The following is a 22,191-nucleotide window of genomic DNA, read 5'->3' on the forward strand; positions in this document are numbered from 1 at the left end:
GCTGTCTCTTGGTTGGGTTACCGATGTGTCAAGTGCAGTGAACGAGGGCAGAACGACCCCCTGGAGGCTTCTGAGTGCCGTTGTTGTTAATGTATGTTTCACGCGTGTTTAATTGTCTGTATAAACTATCACAGTCAATGACTTAAATACTTATTGGTTTTACTGTGTTTTATATAAATCAAAAATGTGGTCCTTCTGCCGCTTGGAACCTTATTCTTAAAACTACCTTTCACGCTTAAACACTGTGGCCTTCTGCCCTGAAAGGTTTATGATATTTTTGATTTTTGAAAAATCCACTGTGAGCCTTTAGACGCATAAAAACTTTGTTCTTAAAATTACGCTTGAAGCAAAAACATTGCAATCTTCTGCCTTTGAAAGGTTATGTTAATTCATTTCCAAATCTTTAAAATTTTATTGTGGGCCTTCAGCCATTTATATTGCATCTTGTTTGTGTATATCTATCCACTTTTTCGTTGAGGCTTTCAGTGGAGCTATGATTATATATATATATATATATATATATATATATATATATATATATATATATATATATATATATATTATTTGTAATTTTAACTGCGTGTTTTCAGTCACTTGAAATTTATCTAGTTGGTTTTTAGGATTTCTTGTTTGGAGGCCTTCAGCCGTGAAGAAATTCGACTTTGAAACTCGTAGTTGTAAAGGTTCGGCTATGTGCCGTTTTGATTTCAATGTGTTATAAGATTATAATAAATTACCATTTTGAGTGAAACTGACCGACACCTTATTTGGCCCTTTCCCCAATCCTAATCACCTGTTTAGCCCTGCAGGTTTAGCGAGCGTTTCAGAGAGCATTCCAGTAAACATTGAAAAGCTTTTTCTATGCTTACAATTGGTAGAAACGTAGGTTTGCCTTTCCTTGAGTTATCTTCTAAGATGAGTCGTGAGGTCAGTATTACCTCGTGTGTTCTAACATTTCTACGGAATCCAAACTGATCTTCCCTGAGGTAGGTTTCTACCAGATTTCCATTCGTTCGTTAAGAATACGTTTCAGTTTTTTGCAACCATTTTTCAGTAATTTTGAAACCTGTTGAGACCTATTTTTTGGGATTGGAATTATTATATTCTTCTAGATGTCTGTAGGTATTTCGTCTGTGTCAGAATTCTTGCTCCCCAGATTGAAGAGTTTTGTCATGGCTTGCTTTCCCAATTCTATCAGTGGTTCTAGTCGAATATTGTCTCCTTCCAGGGCCTTGTTTAGACTTAGGTCTTCCCATGCTCTGTCAAATTCGTCACGCGGTATCATATCTCCCATTTTATCGAGAAAGAATACATATCCAAAGTAAACCTAAAGATGAAGAAAAGGCACTTCCACCAAACGAAAGTGAAAACGAAATGCCGATCAATGTTACGGAACATTTCACACTCAGTACTGATCTATTTTTTTGGCCAACTTCTGATGAAACTTTGGACTAATTCATAATGAAATAATAAAAATATATATATGAGATTTCGAAAGCGTGATATCAGACTAAATGGGACACCACAAGACGCTGTACTAGCGAATCTTTTCAGTACAACGTGGCAAACAACGAAATTATTGATAGAGATTATTTAGTATACTCAGAAAGTTAGGGAACAATGTTCTGTGCAGCACGAACTCTGAGGTAACGTTAGAGCTCGTTGTTTCTTGGACTCGAAGCATTCAGAGGTAACTGCTCCTTATGACAACAATACAACGAACAAGGATTATTTTGTACATTTTAAAAACGAAGCTTTGCCCTGACCACAACAGATGGAGAATGCATGATAGATGAAATTTAATATTGGTGTAATATGCTACAGAGAGATATTACTGTTGTGGAGAAGCTATCTTCTCGGGGCCTATTTTTATCAAAATTATAGAGTTTGCACTTATTTTTATTGCATGACATATCATTAAGTTTTTCTGTATGTAATTTTTACAAAAAATCAGCATTTTCAAATTTCTGAATTACACAAAGATGTCGAGATGATAGACAAATTTTAATAAATATCTGTACTTCAAATTTTATTCAATATAGTCATTTATTATTTATGAGGGAAATAACATATGTTTTATAACAATACTGTCTGGAACAAATAAAAACATTTGTACACAGAGCGCATGTGTAGTGTGCAGTTGTTCAGGCACACACACACACACACACACACACACACACACACACACACACACACACACACACACACACACAAGCATGCACGAATGCACGCATATCTCTTTCCCCTATAACAAATGGTCCTTGAAACCGTCAATCGTTAGGGCCGTTGAGGCGGTATAACACACACCCGTAGACTGCTCATGGATGGCCTCTGTGTCTGTACGGTACGTGTAGGTGTCTGACCTGTGGCCAACAAACAGAACGTTCTACTGCCCATTTGCCTAACCGTTCATTATGCCGATAACGTATTTGTTTTGAGGAGTTTTGTTTCAAATTTGTCAGGTGGTGAGTATTTACTTCATAAGAATAACAGTTTTTCATCTGATACATGAAGCCTGGTGTATCCATATAAAATAACTTTGGATGTTTGAAATGATATATCGAAAACACATAGTGAAGGTGGGACATGTAGAGTTGGGAAAGGTCTAATATACGCATACAGATATTCAGTGAGATACGAAATGTCATAGGTTACCTCTAGATATCGTGTCAGATCTTCTTTCGCTGGGCATAGTACAGCAACTCTACAAGTCGTTGGAAGGGGCCAAGTCATTCGCTCTAACTATCCAAAATGTTCTACAATCCATTTGCAGAGCATTGTGGGCTGCTGACATGAAGCGTTGTCAGCCACAAAAAGTCCAGCGTTGTTTGGGATCATCCATTAATGGCTGCAAATGGTCTCCAAATAGCCAAACACAACCACATCCAGCCAGTGATCGGTTCAGTTGAACCACAGAGTACATTCAATTCCACGTAAACACAGCCCACCCCATTATGGAACCCCCCCCCCCCTGGCTCTCCCAGTGGCTTGTTGATAACATGGGTCCGTGGACTCTTCCGGTGTTCCAGTCATCTACGGTCCAACTGATATGGTCAGAAGAGGCGCTTTGGGTGATGTCGTGGTGTTAGCAAAGGCATTCGGGTCCGATGTCTTCTGCCATGGCTCATTAACGCCAAATTGTGCCTCAACGTTCTAACGGATACGTTCGTCGTACGTCCCACATTAACTTCTGCGGTTATTCTATACATTGTTTATTGTCTGTTAGCACTGAAAACTCTACGAAAACGTTGCTACCCGCTGTCGTTAAGAGAGGGCTGCCGGCCGGAGTGGCCGAGATATTCTAGGCGCTACAGTCTGGAACCCCGCTACCGCTGGTTATAATCCTGCCTCGGGTATGGATGTATGTGATGTCCTTAGTTTAGTTAGGTTTAAGTAGTTCTAATTCTAGGGGACTGATGACCTCAGATGTTAAGTCCCATAATGCTCAGAGCCATTTGATCCATAAGAAGGGACTGTCGGCCACTGTGATGACAGTGGTGAGGGATAATGCCTGAAAATTGGTATTTTCGGTACACTCATGACACTGTGGATCTTGCAATATTGAAGTCCATAACTATTTCCGAAACTCAACGTCACATTAATCTAGTTTCAAATATACGATTCCGCGTTCATAGTTTGCTAATTCCCGTAATGTAGCTATTATCACGTCGGAATGAATCACCCTAATACAAACGATAGATCCGTCAATGCACAACCCATTTATACCTTGAACACGTGAAACTACCGGCAATATATACACTCCTGGAAATGGAAAAAAGAACACATTGACACCGGTGTGTCAGACCCACCATACTAGCTCCGGACACTGCGAGAGGGCTGTACAAGCAATGATCACACGCACGGTACAGCGGACACACCAGGAACCGCGGTGTTGGCCGTCAATGGCGCTAGCTGCGCAGCATTTGTGCACCGCCGCCGTCAGTGTCAGCCAGTTTGCCGTGGCATACGGAGCTCCATCGCAGTCTTTAACACTGGTAGCATGCCGCGACAGCATGGACGTGAACCGTATGTGCAGTTGACGGACTTTGAGCGAGGGCGTATAGTGGGCATCCGGGAGGCCGGGTGGACGTACCGCCGAATTGCTCATCACGTGGGGCTTGAGGTCTCCACAGTACATCGATGTTGTCGCCAGTGGTCGGCGGAAGGTGCACGTGCCCGTCGACCTGGGACCGGACCGCAGCGACGCGCGGATGCACGCCAAGACCGTAGGATCCTACGCAGTGCCGTAGGGGACCGCACCGCCACTTCCCAGCAAATTACGGACACTGTTGCTCCTGGGGTATCGGCGAGGACCATTCGCAACCGTCTCCATGAAGCTGGGATACGGTCCCGCACACCGTTAGGCCGTCTTCCGCTCACGCCCCAACATCGTGCAGCCCGCCTCCAGTGGTGTCGCGACAGGCGTGAATGGAGGGACGAATGGAGACGTGTCGTCTTCAGCGATGAGAGTCGCTTCTGCCTTGGTGCCAATGATAGTCGTATGCGTGATTGGCGCCGTGCAGGTGAGCGCCACAATCAGGACTGCATACGACCGAGGCACACAGGGCCAACACCCGGTATCATGGTGTGGGGAGCGATCTCCTACACTGACCGTACACCTGTGGTGATCGTTGAGGGGACACTGAATAGTCTACGGTACATCCAAACCGTCATCGAACCCATCGTTCTACCATTCCTAGACCGGCAAGGGAACTTGCTGTTCCAACAGGACAATGCACGTCCGCATGTATCCCGTGCCACCCAACGTTCTCTAGAAGGTGTAAGTCAACTACCCTGACCAGCAAGATCTCCGGATCTGTCCCCCATTGAGCATGTTTGGGACTGGATGAAGCGTCGTCTCACGCGGTCTGCACGTCCAGCACGAACGCTGGTCCAACTGAGGCGCCAGGTGGAAACGGCATGGCAAGCCGTTCCACAGGACTACATCCAGCATCTCTACGATCGTCTCCATGGGAGAATAGCACCCTGCATTGCTGCGAAAGGTGGATATACACTGTACTATTGCCGACATTGCTCTGTTGCCTGTGTCTATGTGCCTGTGGTTCTGTCAGTGTGATCATGTGATGTATCTGACCCCAGGAATGTGTCAATAATGTTTCCCCTTCCTGGGACAATGAATTCACGGTGTTCTTATTTCAATTTCCAGGAGTGTATGTTCATATAGCTAACCAAACACTTTTGTCACCTTATCGTACATAGGGACGTGAACGCTGCCGACACCGTGGCCACCCCCACAGTGACTAATCATACACTGAACGTAGTGGCCTGTTTAAAATTTGGCCTCCTGATATAATACCTTGCGCCGTCACGCCCTGCTAGTGGTAAACTATGTGAATTTCATGGTCATTCCTCAAATGCTCTGTTTTCTTGCATAATGCTGGTTTGTTAATGTGTTTAAAATAAATTTTTGAAAATCACATATGGCGAGAGCCCTGTTTTCGTTGTTAACGTTAATACACTCCTTCAGCCAGCGTAGTTGATTGAAGGAGATAGCATGGGTCATTTTGACCGGTTTTAGCCCAAAACTGAGACAGTAAAAGTATCTGTAGTGCTTTACAAGTCTCACTTTATCCTACAGTGTCATCATTAACCCGTGGAGTGAACCACTACAAGGAATTTGTCGTTCTGTACATAACAGCAAATCGCTGAGCCTGTCATGCATACTATTCCGATTACTAGTTCTGCCTCCATGACATATCCTACACCACACTCCACATCGTTTAATTTACGTAGTATGGCGGTGTCTTCACTGGACAACGATCACAACAGTCCAATGGGCAGACATCGTTACATGACATGTCCGTACAGATACATCTGCGTACAGGATGTAACTCAAATCGTCGGAAGGGGTATTTGCCTTGGTGTGCCAGAGGGCACCAGAAGTCACAAATTCCGCATTCGAAAGAGAACAGCATGACGACATCAGTAGATAGTTCAATGCTGAAACTTGTCTTTTTAACGTGGGAATGAACAAAATCTATGACTCATTGTGACAGAAGGCAGGATACAGAATGTACGTGTGTGTGCACACACACGAAAGAATTTGTCAATAATATTGACAAGGAAAAATATATCTACGTAAAGTCTTGAATTATCCCCTAAATCAGTGAAGTTGGATTCTTGCCAAATATTCACCACATGGGCACACTCAGCATCCCAGCGGCACCGTGTGTAAGATTGCTAGTGAAAGCAGTTGTGTCAGGCAGTGTCGTTTTATTATGTCTTTACAGTGAATCCAGTTATTCATATGGGAATAGACGTTTCTTCGTCACGAGCTGAAATATTGCATTGTCGGAATGTGCGGCTGTAGTGATGTGCATGTATGATATGTATCAGCAAGTTTCTCAACTGCTACGTCTACAAATCAAAGCGAGTCGAAGAAGTAGAGCATAACGGTTTTTGTGAATCACCAAGAGAATTAAATGTACTTTACAGATCTCTAAGGCAGGACATTGATCGGTTCATTGTGCGGGCCAAAAATCGCACAAGTGTTCAATGATATAGTGAACACGATTTCCGCTTAAATTGTGGATGAAAATGGATATTTGTCATGGCAGTTGGTATTTCATATTGTATGCATTCTTCGCTGTACCGTGAACTGCCCAATTAAGTAACAGTGGTCTCAACGTGGAGTTTCAACTTTTCTATCTAATGGCACTACACAAATAAAAGTCAGTTGTTTTCTTATATAATTTAATGAGATTAACTGTACTGAAAGTTTGGTGGAAGAGTAAGGTGAGACAGAGGCCAAATGTAATGGGCCTGGAGGAATACCGACAGGGTCGCTATAAGCGATATGTATTTTTGATAAAAATTTATTAAACTTTAGGAGCAATTTTGCTTGTTGCGAGTATTTAAGCCCACAATCTGCTTCAGTCATTATGAGTTCACGGAAATTCGAAATGTGTAGAAAAATGCGAAATACTTGTCACATATATCGCATGAGGTGGTGGGCGATTAAAAAATGTTTGTACCAGTTGTTTCGAGGCAAAACAACCTTCATAAAACAATTGATCACTTTTAGCCTATTCCTTGTTTTATTTGTTGCTTACTATGACAGTAAAAATAAATTTTGTAAGATATTTTAAATTTATATTGCAAAGCGTAACACTTCCTTAAAAAGCAACGGCTTTGAAATATACGGGTGATTAAAAACTGGATGTCCCAAAAGTTCCAGAGTTAAACAACATTCATAGAACAGTTTATTGTGTACCTTTTGTCAATGTATTCCGTTGTTGCTTACTGTGAAAATAAAACTTAATTTTGTGAAAAAAAATGAATTCTATGCTCTGAAGTGAAACCTTTTCTTAAAAAATTTATTGCATACTTTACAACGCTCTCTTCCCTTTATTCATTGCTTTCTATGATGACCAATTTTTGGAACTCATATGGTTGAAGAAGACGTTTCGGTGTTCCTGTAAAATATGAAATGATATTTGTACCGTATTGCCCACAAAGGAAGTGTTTTAAATATATTTTATGTGCTCTTCCAGTATTACACGATGGTGTAGCACTGTGGAATGAAATGGGGTTTTCGAATTACTAAGAAGGACGTAGCAGCTTGGTTACGGTCATATAGCTTATTCGAATGTTGAGTCACTGATGCGCTGTGAGAATTTCCAGCAGTGTTATAGGGTTCAGCTTGAGTTATGTTTGTTGATTTCGTCTTCCACTAAAACAGAAATGACATGCTTTCCCCATTTATAAATCCACGAATGCGATATGATTAAAGACGTGAAACATGTACGGCTCCTCAGCCATAGTTGTATGGATTGCACAAGAATATCATACCTTAAAGAGATATAGCAATCTCGGTGTTCTGTCAATCTTGTTGGTGAAATATCTGAAGAACGGTACCACATTCGTAGCACCGTTTTGGTGAGCTACGGTCACAGCAGACGTAGTTCGCTCCCTGAACCAGACTCCATTCTCAAGGTTCCCTTTGAGTTATTGAGCGAAAGGTTAGAGACACGCGTTACACATGTCGTTCGGCGTGTCTGGTCGTCACCGGGATCCCAATCGCCAGTTAATATGAAGTTAATGTCGATGACTATTTTCGACACCAGAGCAGAAGAATGGGCTACATACATGACAAGTTTCTGACATGTGCTGACTTCACAATTGTGTGCTACGGTCGCAGGTTCGAATCCTGCTTCGGGCATAGATGTGTGTGATGGCTTTAGGTTACTTAGGTATAAGTAGTTCTAAGTCTATGGGACTGATTACCTCGGATGTTAAGTCCTATAGCGCTCAGGGCCATTTGAACCATTCGAAATTCACGTTTGTAGTCGTGCCACATGGAATGGAGAAACTGTGACAGAAATTAGCAGCGCCTGCGAAGGAAATCGACATAAAGGAAGAAAGGACTTGCATATCAACGCCAGCTTGTATGAAGAGCGAAAAATGTAAGCTCGCAGCTAAACTGAAAACTATGAAATTCAGATTACAAATCACGCAGGGCACTGAAAACAGTATGTATTTCATATATCGTGTCAGTGCGATGTATCGTAGTTTAAAGACACTGTAAGCCAAGTGATACAAAGATGTGAACAATTATATTTCTTATTAGTATATCGTGGTAGACAGCCTTTGCCTCGCTAGCGAGAAAAACGTGGAACATAATGATTCCTGCGTGGTGTCGCAAGCGCAGAACTCTTGTGAGAGCGAAATAAGGGGGCGATTGATTGCAGCATAATTTAACGAGCAGAAATTGTGGCTCATTTCCATTAGACTGTGCCAGTCAGCATGTCAATCTTGTAAGGATAATGACTTTGAAGTAAACCTGCATGGAAAGTCATGTTTTACTAGACCTAATTGGCAGAGGATATGGAAGAGTTCAAAGATAGGCTGCCCGTTTCGTATATCTACGTCTACATCTACATGGATAAACTGCAAATCATACGTGTGTGGTAAAGGGTTCACCGAACCACCTTCACAGTAATATTTTATTATTTCTATATTGAACAGTGTGAGGAGAAAGCGAACACCTACGTCTTCTCGTGCGAGCTCTAGTTTCCCTTTCTTTATTAAGATGATCGTTTTCCCTGTGAAGGATGGCATCAACAAAATATTTTCGCATTCGGAGGAGGAAGCGGGTAGCTGAAATTCGGCGAGAATATTCTTCCGCAACGAAAACATTTTTTTATGATGTCCACCCCAAATCATCTATCATGTCGGTACTCTCCCTCCCCTATTTCACGATAATACAAAACGTACTGCTCTTCAATAAACTTTATCGATGTACTCCGTTAATCCTGTCTGGTAAGGACCCGACACAAGGTAGCAGTACTAAAGAAAAATAAAAAAAATTGATTTTCTAAGTTTTCTGACAATAAAACCTTGTCTTTAGTTTGTCTTCCCTACATCATTTTCTATTTCTATGTGTTCCTTCCAATTTAAGTTGTTCGTAACTGTAGACCATAGGTATTTAGTGGGATTCGACCTTTAGATTTGACTGATGTATCGTGGAACCGAAGTTTAACACATTCCTTTTCGCACCCATGTCGACGACCTCACACTAAATTACTTAGGGTCAACTGCTAGTTTTTGGTCCATACAGATATCTTTTCCAAATCGTTTTCCACCTTGTTTTGATCGTCAGATGACTTTACTACACAATAAACGACAGCATCATCTGCAAACAACGTAACAGAGCTGCTCAGATTGTCTCCCAAATCGTTTCTATAGATAATGAACAGCAATGGGCCTATGGTACTGCCTTTGGGGACGCCAGAAATCACTTCTGTTTTACTCGATGACTATCCGTCAGTTACTATGAGCTGTGACCTCTCTGAATGGAAATCATGAGTCGAGTTGCATAACTGACATGATATTCCATAAGCACACAGTTTTGCTTGGAGCTCCTTGTGTGGTACAGTGTCAAAGGCCTTCTGGAAATCTAAAAATACGGAGTCAATTTGAAGTCTTGTGTCAATAGCACTCAACAAGTCGTATGTGTAAAGACGTAATCGTGTTTCACAACAACGACGCTTTCTAAATCCATGTTGACTATCTGTCAATAGACCTCTCTCTCCTAGGTAATTCATAATGTCCTAAGATCTTGCTGCATATCGACGTTAATGATATGGACCTGTAATTTTGCGGGTTCCTACTGCCTTTCTTGAATACTGATGTGATCTGTGCTACTTTCCAGACGTTGGGTACGGATCTTTCGTTGAGGGAGCGGTTGTGTATGATTGTTAAGTATGGAGCTATTGTATCAGCATACACTGAAGGGCATCTTATTAGTATACAGTCTGGACCGTAAGACTTGCTTTTATTAAATGATTTAAGCTGCTTCACTACTCCAAGGATACCCACTTCTAAGTTACTCATGTTGGCAGCTCTTCTTAATCTGAACTCTGGAATATTTACTTCGTCTACTTTGGTGAAGGAAATTCGGAATGCTGTGATTAGTAGCTATGCTCTAGCGATAATGGGAACAAAGAGAGTGTGATAGGTACGATACTCGTGTTGCGGTAGTTATCACTAAAACAAGGGTGTTTTTCAGTGTGGCGAGATCTTTTCACAAAATTTCACCATCCTCCTCCGAAGATGAAAATATGAAAATCTTTTGCTGATTCCCATATCCATGAAGAGAGCTGGCAGTGGAAATAAAAAGTGAAAAAAACAGAGCTCCCAAGGAAAGATTTTGGTGTTCATTTCTCATACGTGCTATTTAGGAGTGGCATGGTCAAGAAACTGTCTGAAACTAATTCTATTAACCCTCGGCCAAACACATACGTGTGAATTGTAGAGCAATCATGTAAACATAGACATAGGTGTTGTCAGCATAAGGAAAAAACATTTGTTCTGAGGTTTTTGAGATTGCAGACAGCGTGCAAGAGAGGTCTTCACTATATGCATTTAACAAAGCGCAAAATATGGAAATATGAAGTGTCGAAACGTGAAAAAAATGATAAATGGAATCCCTTCAAATTTTAAGATTTGGAGATTATCACTACTGAAGCGTCCCATCGACTACGCTACTTTTTTTATAATTATCTTGCGGTAAACAACCACTTTCTAATTTAAGATCACAATCAACTATAGGGCGTAGCTATCCTTCTGCATCCAGACGAACGCGAGAAATGAGTTTATGGTATATACAGTCTACTTAGCTTTGGAGCTGGTTATGGTTTTGTAAGGAACGATTTGTTTGAAACGATAATCAACGAAAGCTTTCGTCACAATCAGTAAATTTCTGTCTCTATAGTTGCGTTGTGACATTTATTTGGGAAAAAAGCAGCATGAATCACTGCAAGCCGAAATTAGCAAAAAATGTCGTCGTGAGAGCTTCGCCATCACATCAAAAGTCCCTGTTAATTGCGTTTTATTCCGGAACTTAAACACCATTTGCCGGGCTTTGAATGGAAAAACGACGCCTGTGTATGTCGCCACAGTGATTATACTGACAAGCAAATAAAACCGCCCACAACATTAGCAATTACCATGTAGAAACGAAAGCTCGTGTAAGACATTCCGGTATGATTCATATCTCGTAAATTTTATGGCCGTTCCACTTTTTTGCTGGAGCTTCTAGACAAATGTCAGTTTTAAACAATAACGTCATTCACCAGAAAAGTTTGAATAAACACGGGAAATTTAGTTATCTGCACATGAAGGTATATTAAATTAGCGATAAAGAATTAGAAAGAAAGAGCTCCGGTGAAAAGATCTGAATCCTGAATTCTTATAGTTTTCGGAATAAAAGTGATAAGAACTTAATTCTACAGAGATACTGCTGTACTTTATGTCAATATATGGTATATGAAATGGATGGAGTCTGCGACTCTTTGCCAGTATTACGAATAACACACTTCTCCGCTTCAGGAATATTAATATTTATTTCCAAACGACCCGTTTCCTTAGTGACCTTTGCCCAACAAATATCTTTACGTTACTCTGTCTCATCACTCTTGCCATCATATATGGAGGGCTTACAGATTCTTCATCGGGTCTCAATGACTGTATTCCACAAAGTATTACATACGAAACAATTACGGAAACACTTTATAGCTAGGTGAATATGTTTTCAAAATTCTTATTCAACATTACAAATGTTTTATGGGCTCTCTTCGTGTTACACGACAATCGTCAATGCAGCAGTTAATTTCTACCGTTGCACGTTCAAGAATGTCCCTGTCAGTGTTCTCCAGAGCAGCAATGATGCTGCCCTGGAGACCAGTCAATGCCTTTCGTGTATCCCCAAAGCAAAAATCACAAACTGTATGGTCAGGAGACCTTGGGGACCATTGAAAAGTGCCAACTCATACAGAGCGCAGCAGCCGATCCACCGGATAAGACGTTCCTCGTTCAGATGACGACGCCCTAATCTATGCTAATGATGTGCAGCTGAATCTTGTTGCATTATAAGGCCTTGGATATCAACAATCAGTTTAGGAAACCGCCTATCTTGTAGTAAGTGCAAGGCCATTGTAACCGTCACAGATTATCCAGGAAAATACCAGGGCCCGCACACGTTACTACGTGAAACAGCAAGAAAGCATGCACTTCCGGGAAATCTCCTTAAACAACCATTGAAACACTCAGACTAGCGTGCCCCATATGCGGACGCTGCGACGATTCGGTGGATCATTTACGTTGGACACCTCCCCATTACTGAACGTGAGTCAGGGTGTAAATTCGTCATTTACCACTGCTTTTTGGTAAATGTCACGAAGCATGGGTCTCATGGTGTCATCGCTTGGCTGTAAACATTGCAGCAACTGTATGCTACATGGCTTCTGACGTAACCGCAGAATATTCAAGGCATGTGGCTATGGAATGCTCACGAGTCGTATAATGTGTTTATTTCTGTGTGCTACAAACGAACATCCCTCAGACACTGTTCCATCTGTGTACAGAGGCAACCTGTGTCCTTTAACTATTGGCTACTCTGCAAGGATTCAAACCTGGAATCTTCTGATGATGAAACTTCTTTATTTAAATACGCTCCTGGAAATTGAAATAAGAACACCGTGAATTCATTGTCCCAGGAAGGGGAAACTTTATTGACACATTCCTGGGGTCAGATACATCACATGATCACACTGACAGTACCACAGGCAACAGAGCATGCACAATGTCGGCACTAGTACAGTGTACATCCACCTTTCGCAGCAATGCAGGCTGCTATTCTCCCATGCAGACGATCGTAGAGATGCTGGATGTAGTCCTGTGGAACGGCTTGCCATGCAATTTCCACCTGGCGCCTCAGTTGGACCAGCGTTCATGCTGGACGTGCAGACCGCGTGAGACAACGCTTCATCCAGTCCCAAACATGCTCAATGGGGGACAGATCCGGAGATCTTGCTGGCCAGGGTGGTTGACTTACACCTTCTAGAGCACGTTGGGTGGCACGGGATACATGCGGACGTGCATTGTCCTGTTGGAACAGCAAGTTCCTTTGCCGGTCTAGGAATGGTAGAACTATGGGTTCCATGACGGTTTAGATGTACCGTGCACTATTCAGTGTCCCCTCGACGATCACCAGAGGTGTACGGCCAGTGTAGGAGATCGCTCCCCACACCATGATGCCGGGTGTTGGCCCTGTGTGCCTCGGTCGTATGCAGTCCTGATTGTGGCGCTCACCTGCACGGCGCCAAACACGCATACGACCAACATTGGCACTAAGGCAGAAGCGACTCTCATCGCTGAAGACGACACGTCTCCATTCGTCCCTCCATTCACGCCTGTCGCGACACCACTGGAGGCGGGCTACACGATGTTGGAGCGTGAGCGGAAGACAGCCTAACGGTGTGCGGGACCGTAGCCCAGCTTCATGGAGACGGTTGCGAATGGTCCTCGCCGATACCCCAGGAGCAACAGTGTCCCTAATTTGCTGGGAAGTGGCGGTGCGGTCCCCTACGGCACTGCGTATGATCCTACGGTCTTGGCGTGGATCCGTGCGTCGCTGCGGTCCGGTCCCAGGTCGACGGGCACGTGCACCTTCCGCCGACCACTGGCGACAACATCGATGTACTGTGGAGACCTCACGCCCCACGTGTTGAGCAATTCGGCGGTACGTCCACCCGGCCTCCCGCATGCCCACTATACGCCCTCGCTCAAAGTCCGTCAACTGCACATACGGTTCACGTCCACGCTGTCGCGGCATGCTACCAGTGTTAAAGACTGCGATGGAGCTCCGTATGCCACGGCAAACTGGCTGACACTGACGGCGGCGGTGCACAAATGCTGCGCAGCTGGCGCCATCCAACGGCCAACACCGCGGTTCCTGGTGTGTTCGCTGTGCCGTGAGTGTGATCATTGCTTGTACAGCCTTCTCGCAGTGTCCGGAGCAAGTATGGTGGGTCTGACACACCGGTGTCAATGTGTTCTTTTTCCCGTTTCCAGGAGTGTATTTAAGTCTGTGCTTAAATTGCTGAATGAATGAGACCCACAATATCCTAACACAATACAATATGACTGCTCAAAAAAATTCAGCCTGACTTCAAATAATTAATTAAAAAGAACGACTTTGACTAAAAATAAATCTTAACAATTACCTACACATTTCATTAAGCACTTGCCTCATAAAAATCTTTATCATGTGAACTACTGAAATACAGCAAGTGTCTATAGTGCCAGTTAAATAAAAGGTTTTAACTATTGAAGCTGCTAACTACTAATAGGCATGTGGTTAGCTAATTAAAGATTTCGTAGCAAACCAAGTAACTTATTTCTTACCTTAATAATGTGTCATCCAGATCCAACACGAATATAAATCGTCATTGACATCTAGTACAAAGGTATATAATCAAGAATAATATTCAATCTCGAAGTCGAACATGTACAGATCGTTAGCCTACAGTAACGCTTCAGACCTCTACCCTCCATCAATGCAAACTTCTCACATCTAACACTCATCACTGCTGGATGTTCACCTCCAACTGCCCAAATGTACTTCGATCACTGCTGGAAACTAAGTTCCGGCTGCCCAACACTACTAGCGATTAATTTCCAACAACGAATACGACCAGCCACAGAGTCTCTTACAAAGGAAACTCAGTCAGAAATCCAATGCAAAGCGCTACACAGCGCTGCCAACACAGGAACCGCCCAGTTACACTTTCGGTGCCACCGAATAATTCTTTTGTGGGTTGGTGTCGATATGCTATTCGGAACGCACATTGCACAGCAGTAACGGATTCATTCTTTTCATATAGCCACAGACAGAATTATTTGTATTGATTAATCGTTATTTTGCAAACGCCCCCCACACTGTCGTCTGGTGAAGCTGGTCTAATATAGAAATGACATTAAAAAAACTTTAATATATGCTCTCTTCTTTTGTCATTAATCCACCTGGGTGGCAATTATGTATCTCAAGGCATGAATCAAAATCCAAAGAATCATTTGCTGAAACCTTGTAGATGATTCAGTTATTGTTCCGTGGTTCACTGTAGTCAGCTGGCGAAGCTGCATTAGCTCGATGTAACATTTCCAATGCGCTGCAGGTTGTACTCTGAAGCGTCTCTCTCGTGAGCGCAAAGTAGGAGAAACATTTTACTGAAAGCACGTATAATAAGGTAAAATTATGCATAATTTTTACATGAGCATTATGCATCGAAATGAGTCGAGCAAAACTAAAAATTGGTAATTAACTCGAGTGCTGCCGGAAATAGAGTGTAATACACAATAGAAGGAAGGTTCAGTAGCGGTCCTAACAGTGTTCCGTGTAGTTGTGAGTGATTTGTGTGGAAGCTCAGTGTGTTCGAACGGGTCAAGTGTTTGGTGCTCCTATGGTGAGTGCTTCCCCGACCAAGCAACTGAAGTTTTTGGTGTTTGAAGAGGCACCGGATCAAATATGTATAGGTGTCCGCGAAGGAAAAGCGAGGAAATGTCATACGATAAGTCTCAGCTTGAAGGAAAGTGCGAGTTGAGTGATCGTGACAGACGGGAACAGAACGGGACTGTGGCAAAAACTGAGAGGTCGACAACTGAAACAGTTACTTGCATATAAAAAATTTATTTATGAAAATATACAGTACAGTCACCAACAAACATTACATATTCACAAACTCCTTTACCTTTTACCCAAATGAATACAGACTCATTTACAGATATTTTTCTCCTGTTACGAGTATATAAAGACAAAGAAGAAGTCGACATATTAGCACATTTACCAAAGTCTTTATTAGGAAGTTCGGTCATATGGTAGGTGCGAAATGAAATAATGTCTCTGTCAACGAAACTTTCGAGTCTGGGAACATTTGGTACTCCAGACCCTCCACGAACAATGGCTACAGTAAACCTGTCAGCGCCAAAACAACACGGAAGGAACTTTGTGAGCAGGAAATTGCACCGCGAGCTGGTTATCAAACACAACTCTTCAGTGATGTAAAATCCCCCTACAGAAAAGCTTGGTGCCGATAACTTTGGTGACCAAAAATGTGTGACGAAAATTATAAGGGTGACAGTTGCAAAAATCACTGCTGAATTTAATGTCCCACTCGTGAACCCAACGAGCACCAAAAGAACACGAAATGAGCTCCATGAGTAGTGACCTGCAGAGTGAGCTGGGATTCGAGAAACATTCATCAGTGATGCAAATGCAAGTGAAATATGGTGCCATACCCATAAAATCTGTGCTATGGCGCAGTACCAGGAAGTCATATGGTACTAGGTCTCTTTCACACTGTTTACAGGTGATGACCGAAATTATGTCGCAAGAGTATCACACAGCGGACTACGATGTGATGTGGGCAGTCATATCGTGGTATTCCACGGGTCTTTTGGTTACTCTACAACGTTACACTATTGCCAAGCATTACGTGACCATTTTGTCTGATCATGTCCGTACCATGGTACAATGTTTGTTTGCCAGGAGTGATGCTATGACCCAAGCTGACAGGACGTCCACTGAGCTCGCACCATCCAGGACTGGTTATGTTTGCATGAGGATAAATTGTCGCATCTCGGCTTCCCACCAGGGTCACCACATATCATACACCGAGCATTCGTTATCTACTTTGCAGCGAAGGGTGCGTTATCGCTATCCGCCTCCATCATTCTTACCTGAACCTTCCACTATTTCGCAGGAAGAATGGTACAAAATTCCCTTTAAAACCATAAAGAATTTGTATTTTTTTCGTTTGCTAAACCATAATGGGGACGGTAATGTGTTTCTTGATCTTTCAGTATATTTGACCACCCACTGTAATGATCATACAGATTAATTAAGACTCGAAATCGTTTGCTAGGCAATTAATATTGTGTTGTTTTGATGTACACGTCTTTTTATCGGATATACGTACAGTTCATAGCAGGAACACAGCCTACGACCAGCTCAGAGACAGAAGCGACGACACCCCCCGCAACCCCGACAGTCACCCTACAGGACGACGCTCAAGCACACACATAATGCAGGCCGCTACTGACCCGGCCGACAGATGGGGCGGTGAAGCGCCACACCAACCACCGCACTCCCCCGACCCAAGCCCTCGTCAGCCCAACCCGATTCCTGAACCGAAGGGAATACTCCACTTCACCCGCCCCAGAACCGCCAGAAACCCGTCGGGCAACAGGCCGCGCCGCCCGAACCGCCAACACAACCGGCACCGCCAAGAGCACCCCACGACCTCACATCGCCGGCAACAGGCCACACACAACGCTGGTGACCACCTAGAGGTTCAGTAAAACCACGAAGCACGCATCTACCTTGTACGAGCTGTAAATAAACAGTTGCCACTATTACAGATCCAACCCCGGTAGTAGCAGCAGTTGATATATTCTGTGACCTATCTAAGGCACTTGACTACAGGAATAAAATTATTCTCCTAAGTAAATGGATGTTTTAGGGAGTGATGGTATAGCCTGTGGTGTCACCGCTAGGAGGTAGCCTTTAAATCGGCCGCGGTCCGGTAGTATACGTCGGACCCGCGTGTCGCCACTATCAGTGTTTGCAGCCCGAGCGCCGCCACACGGCAGGTCTAGACAGACTTCCTAGCACTCGCCTCAGTTGTACAGCCGACTTTGCTAGCGATGATTCACTGACAACTTACGCTCTCATTTGCCGAGACGATAGTTAGCATAGCCTTCAGCTACGTTATTTGCTACGACCTAGCAAGGCGCCAGTATCCGTACTATTGATATTGTGAATCATGTACCATAAAGAGCAACGTTCTCCATTAATGGATTAAAGTTAAGTATTCCACCAGCTACGTCCGTTTTTCTCAATTCTAATTTCCTTGTCATGTTCCAGATCTCACGCCAGCCTGCGTGAGCTGAAACGCGCGCATTTCGGCCTCCTTTAAAAACACAGGGTTGGCTCTCCAGCCAACCACAACATAGCCAACCAATAGATAATGTCTTATCTAGCCAAAATAATACAGAATGTTGTATTCTACAATTCAAGTAATGTAGTGCAGGAACGTAATTCTAACTGGGGAGAAATCAGACATGTTGTTCCCCAAGGCTCAATATTTGGTCTACTGTGGGTTCTCCTATGTATACCAGCTTCTGTCTGATGTACAAGAGTGGCATTAATTCTTTTCCCAGATGACACTACTACTGTGATCGATCCAAGCATATATACAGAAACAGAAGAAACGGCAAACAATGTTCTTGGATGCGTCATTGGTTTGTTTTCTGCAGACGGTCCCCCCATCAACCACAGAAAGGCAACATATTCGTTTCTGCACACCTAGGGGTACTACAATAATAAACGTAAAGCGTGATGAGAAAATAAGAATGTTGAAACATCAAAATTCCCACGTGCCAACACCGATGATAACTTAAACTGAAAATAGCACGCTTTGGAGCTCCAAAAGACTAGTTGAGCGACATTTGCACTTGGAATCATTGTACGTCTTGCAGAGATAGAAATCAGAAAGATGACATATTTTGCATATTTTCATTCAACGATGTCATACGGAATCATATTCTATGACACCTTATCTTTAATGAAGAAAGTCTCCACTGCTTAAAAACGTGTTGGAAGAACATTATGTGATGCTCGCCTGCAATCATGTGGTAGATGTCTGTTTAAGTGGTTGGTCATTCTCATTCCTGCTTCAGTGTATTTAATCCCTCATCAAAGTTCATTGTAGGTGATCTTGCTGCAATTCAAAAGGAACAATGATGTATATATTACAAAAAAAGACAGTATTTGCAAAAAACAGGTAGATTATTAGTCAACCTATAGCGGAGACGCTGAGCTGAAGGCAGATAACATCTGGCTGCTGCACTTCACTACGGGGTCCAAAATGAAATGACAAACCCCATGGCTGAAGTATAGTACCGAGCGCCACTCTGCACTCGGCAGCAGTGGTAAATGTGGTGTCCTTCGCTGTCTATATTGGTCTAAGACATGTGCAACATTTCCGCTCCTAGTGGAAGCGAATTACCATATGATAATGGAATTTGTCAATGTGCTACAACATAATCTTTCCTTTCCACAAGCCGCAACATTGTTGCGAATAAAACAGTGACCCGTAATAATATAAGTTTCCTTTAATTTTCGTCTATGGTCATAAACTTCTTATCAACAGATTACCGGTTTCGGTCTATAATGACCATCATCAGGCCTGCAGTTAAAAATGGCAAAAACATAAATACATTCGCAGACTGTCTACAGCTTAAAAACAATACACAGACCATAATGAAAAGCTGTTGTGGTTGTTGTTGTTGTGGTCTTCAGTTCTGAGACTGGTTTGATGCAGCTCACCAAGCTACTCTATCCTGAGCAAGCTTCTTCATCTCCCAGTACCTATTGCAGCCTACATCCTTCTGAATCTGCTTAGTGTATCCATCTCTTGGTCTCCCTCTACGTTTTCTACCCTCCACGCTTCCCTCCAGTACAAAATCGGTGATCCCTTGATGCCTCAGAACATGTCCTACCAACCGATCCCTTCTTCTTGTCTAGTTGTACCACAAACTCCTCTTCTCCCCAATTCTGTTCATTACCTCCTCATTAGTCATGTGATCTACCCACATCTGATCTTCAGCATTCTTATGTAGCACCACATTTCGTAACCTTCTATTCTCTTCTTGTCTAAACCATTTATCGTCCATGTTTCACTTCCATATATGGATACACTAGATATAAATACTTTCAGAAACGATTTCCTGACACTTAAATCAATACTCGATGTTAACAAATTTCTCTTCTTCAGAAATGCTTTCCTTGCCATTGCCAGTCTACATTTTATATCCTCTCTACTTCGACCATCATCAGTTATTTTGCTCCGCAAATAGCAAAAATCCTTTACTACTTGAAGTGTCTCATTATCTAATCTAATTCCCTCAGCATCACCCTATTTAATTAGACTACATTCCATTATCCTCGATTTGCTTTTGTTGATGTTCATCTTATACCCTCCTTTCAGGACACTGTCCATTCCGTTCAACTGCTATTCAAAGTCCTTTGCTGTCTCTGACAGAATTACAATGTCATTGGCAAACGTCAATGTTTTTATTTCTTCTCCATGGATTTTAAGAATGAAAAGTACTAATGACATTGTATATGCGATTGTGCGCCATAAGTATGCTTCTTTGTTGCAGATCTGATGATCGTCATTATAGACCGAATCCGGTAATCTGTTATTAAAAAGTTTGTGACCATGGACGTAAATTAATATAAACCTCTCTCCTTTTCTTCCCTTTCGCTTTTTGGCTCATCTAGTGCCAATATTTATTTGTTTTAAGTCGTCATTTATCTGCTGGTCTGATGCGACTCGCCACTAACACCTCTCATGTGGCAACCTTTTCATCTCACAATACCACTTGCAACCTACGTCCTCAATTATTTGCTGGATGTATTGGAATCTGTGTCCTCCTCTACAGTTTCTGTCCTTGTTAGTGTTTTCTACATAATCCTTTCCCCTCTGATTCTGCGGAGAACCTTGTGATTCCTTCTCTTACAGTCCTCATAATTATCAGTATTCGTCTGTAACACCATATCGTAAGTGCTTCGATTCTCTTCTGTTTCGGCTTTCCCAAAGTTCATGTTCCACTGTCGTAAAAAGCTGTGCTCCAAACGTAAATTCTTAGAAATTTCTTCCTCCAATTAAGACCTATGTTTGATACTAGTAGACTTCTCTCGGCCAGAAATGCCCATTTTGCCAGTGCTGGCCGTTTTCTGATGTCCTCCTTGCTCCTTCCGTCACTGGTTGTTTGGCTTCCTAGTTAGCAGAACTTTACTTAACCCACATCGTGACCATCAATCCTGACGTTACGTTTCTCGACGTTCTTATTTCTGCTACTTCCCAGTACATTCGTCTTTCTTACATTAAGTCTCAGTCTATATTCTGTACTCATTAGACTGTTAATTTCATTTACCAGACACTGTAAATCTTCTTCACTTTCACTCACGGTAGCTGTCATCAGCGAATCGTATCACTGATATCCTTTCAGTATTAATTTTAATTCCACCCCTGAATCTTTCTTTTATTTCCATCATTGCTTCTTCGATGTAAAACAGTAGAAGCAAAAGAGTATATCCCTGCCTTAGACGCTTTTTAATCCGAGAACTTCGTTCTTGGTCGTCTATTCTTATTATTGTCTCTTGACTGTTGAACGTATTGTATATGACCCGTCTCTCCCTATAGCTTGCCCTTCTTTTTCTCAGAATTTCGAACATCTTGCAACGTTTTACACTGTCGAACGCTTTTACCAGGTCGGCAAATCTTGATTCTTGATTTTTCTTTAGTCTTGCTTCCATTATCAAGAGGAACGTCAGAATTGTCTTCCTAGTGCCTACAACTTTCCTAAAGCCAAAATGATCGTCATCTAAGAGATCCTCAATTTTCATTCCCATTCTTCTCTATATTATTCTTGTCAGAAACTTGGATGCATGAGTTGTTAAGCTGATTGTGCGACAATTTTCGCACTTGTCAGTCCCTGCAATAGTCGGAATTGTGTGGATGATATCTTTACGAACGTCAGATGGTATGTCGGCACAGTCATACCTTCTAAACATCAACGTGAATAGTCGTTTTGTTGCTACTTCCCCCAATGATGTTAGGAACTCTGATGGAATATTATCTACCCATTCTGCCTTATTTGATTTTAAGTCCTCCAAAGCTCTCTTACGTTCTGATTGTAATACTGGATCTACCATATCTTCTAAATCGACTCCTGTTTCTTCTTATATCACATCAACCAAATCTTCACCCTCATAGAGGCCTTCAATGTACTCTTTCCACCTCTCCGCTCTCTCCTCTGAAT

This window comes from Schistocerca gregaria, chromosome 5, assembly GCF_023897955.1.
Source record: "Schistocerca gregaria isolate iqSchGreg1 chromosome 5, iqSchGreg1.2, whole genome shotgun sequence".
In the NCBI taxonomy this organism is placed as follows: domain Eukaryota; kingdom Metazoa; phylum Arthropoda; class Insecta; order Orthoptera; family Acrididae; genus Schistocerca; species Schistocerca gregaria.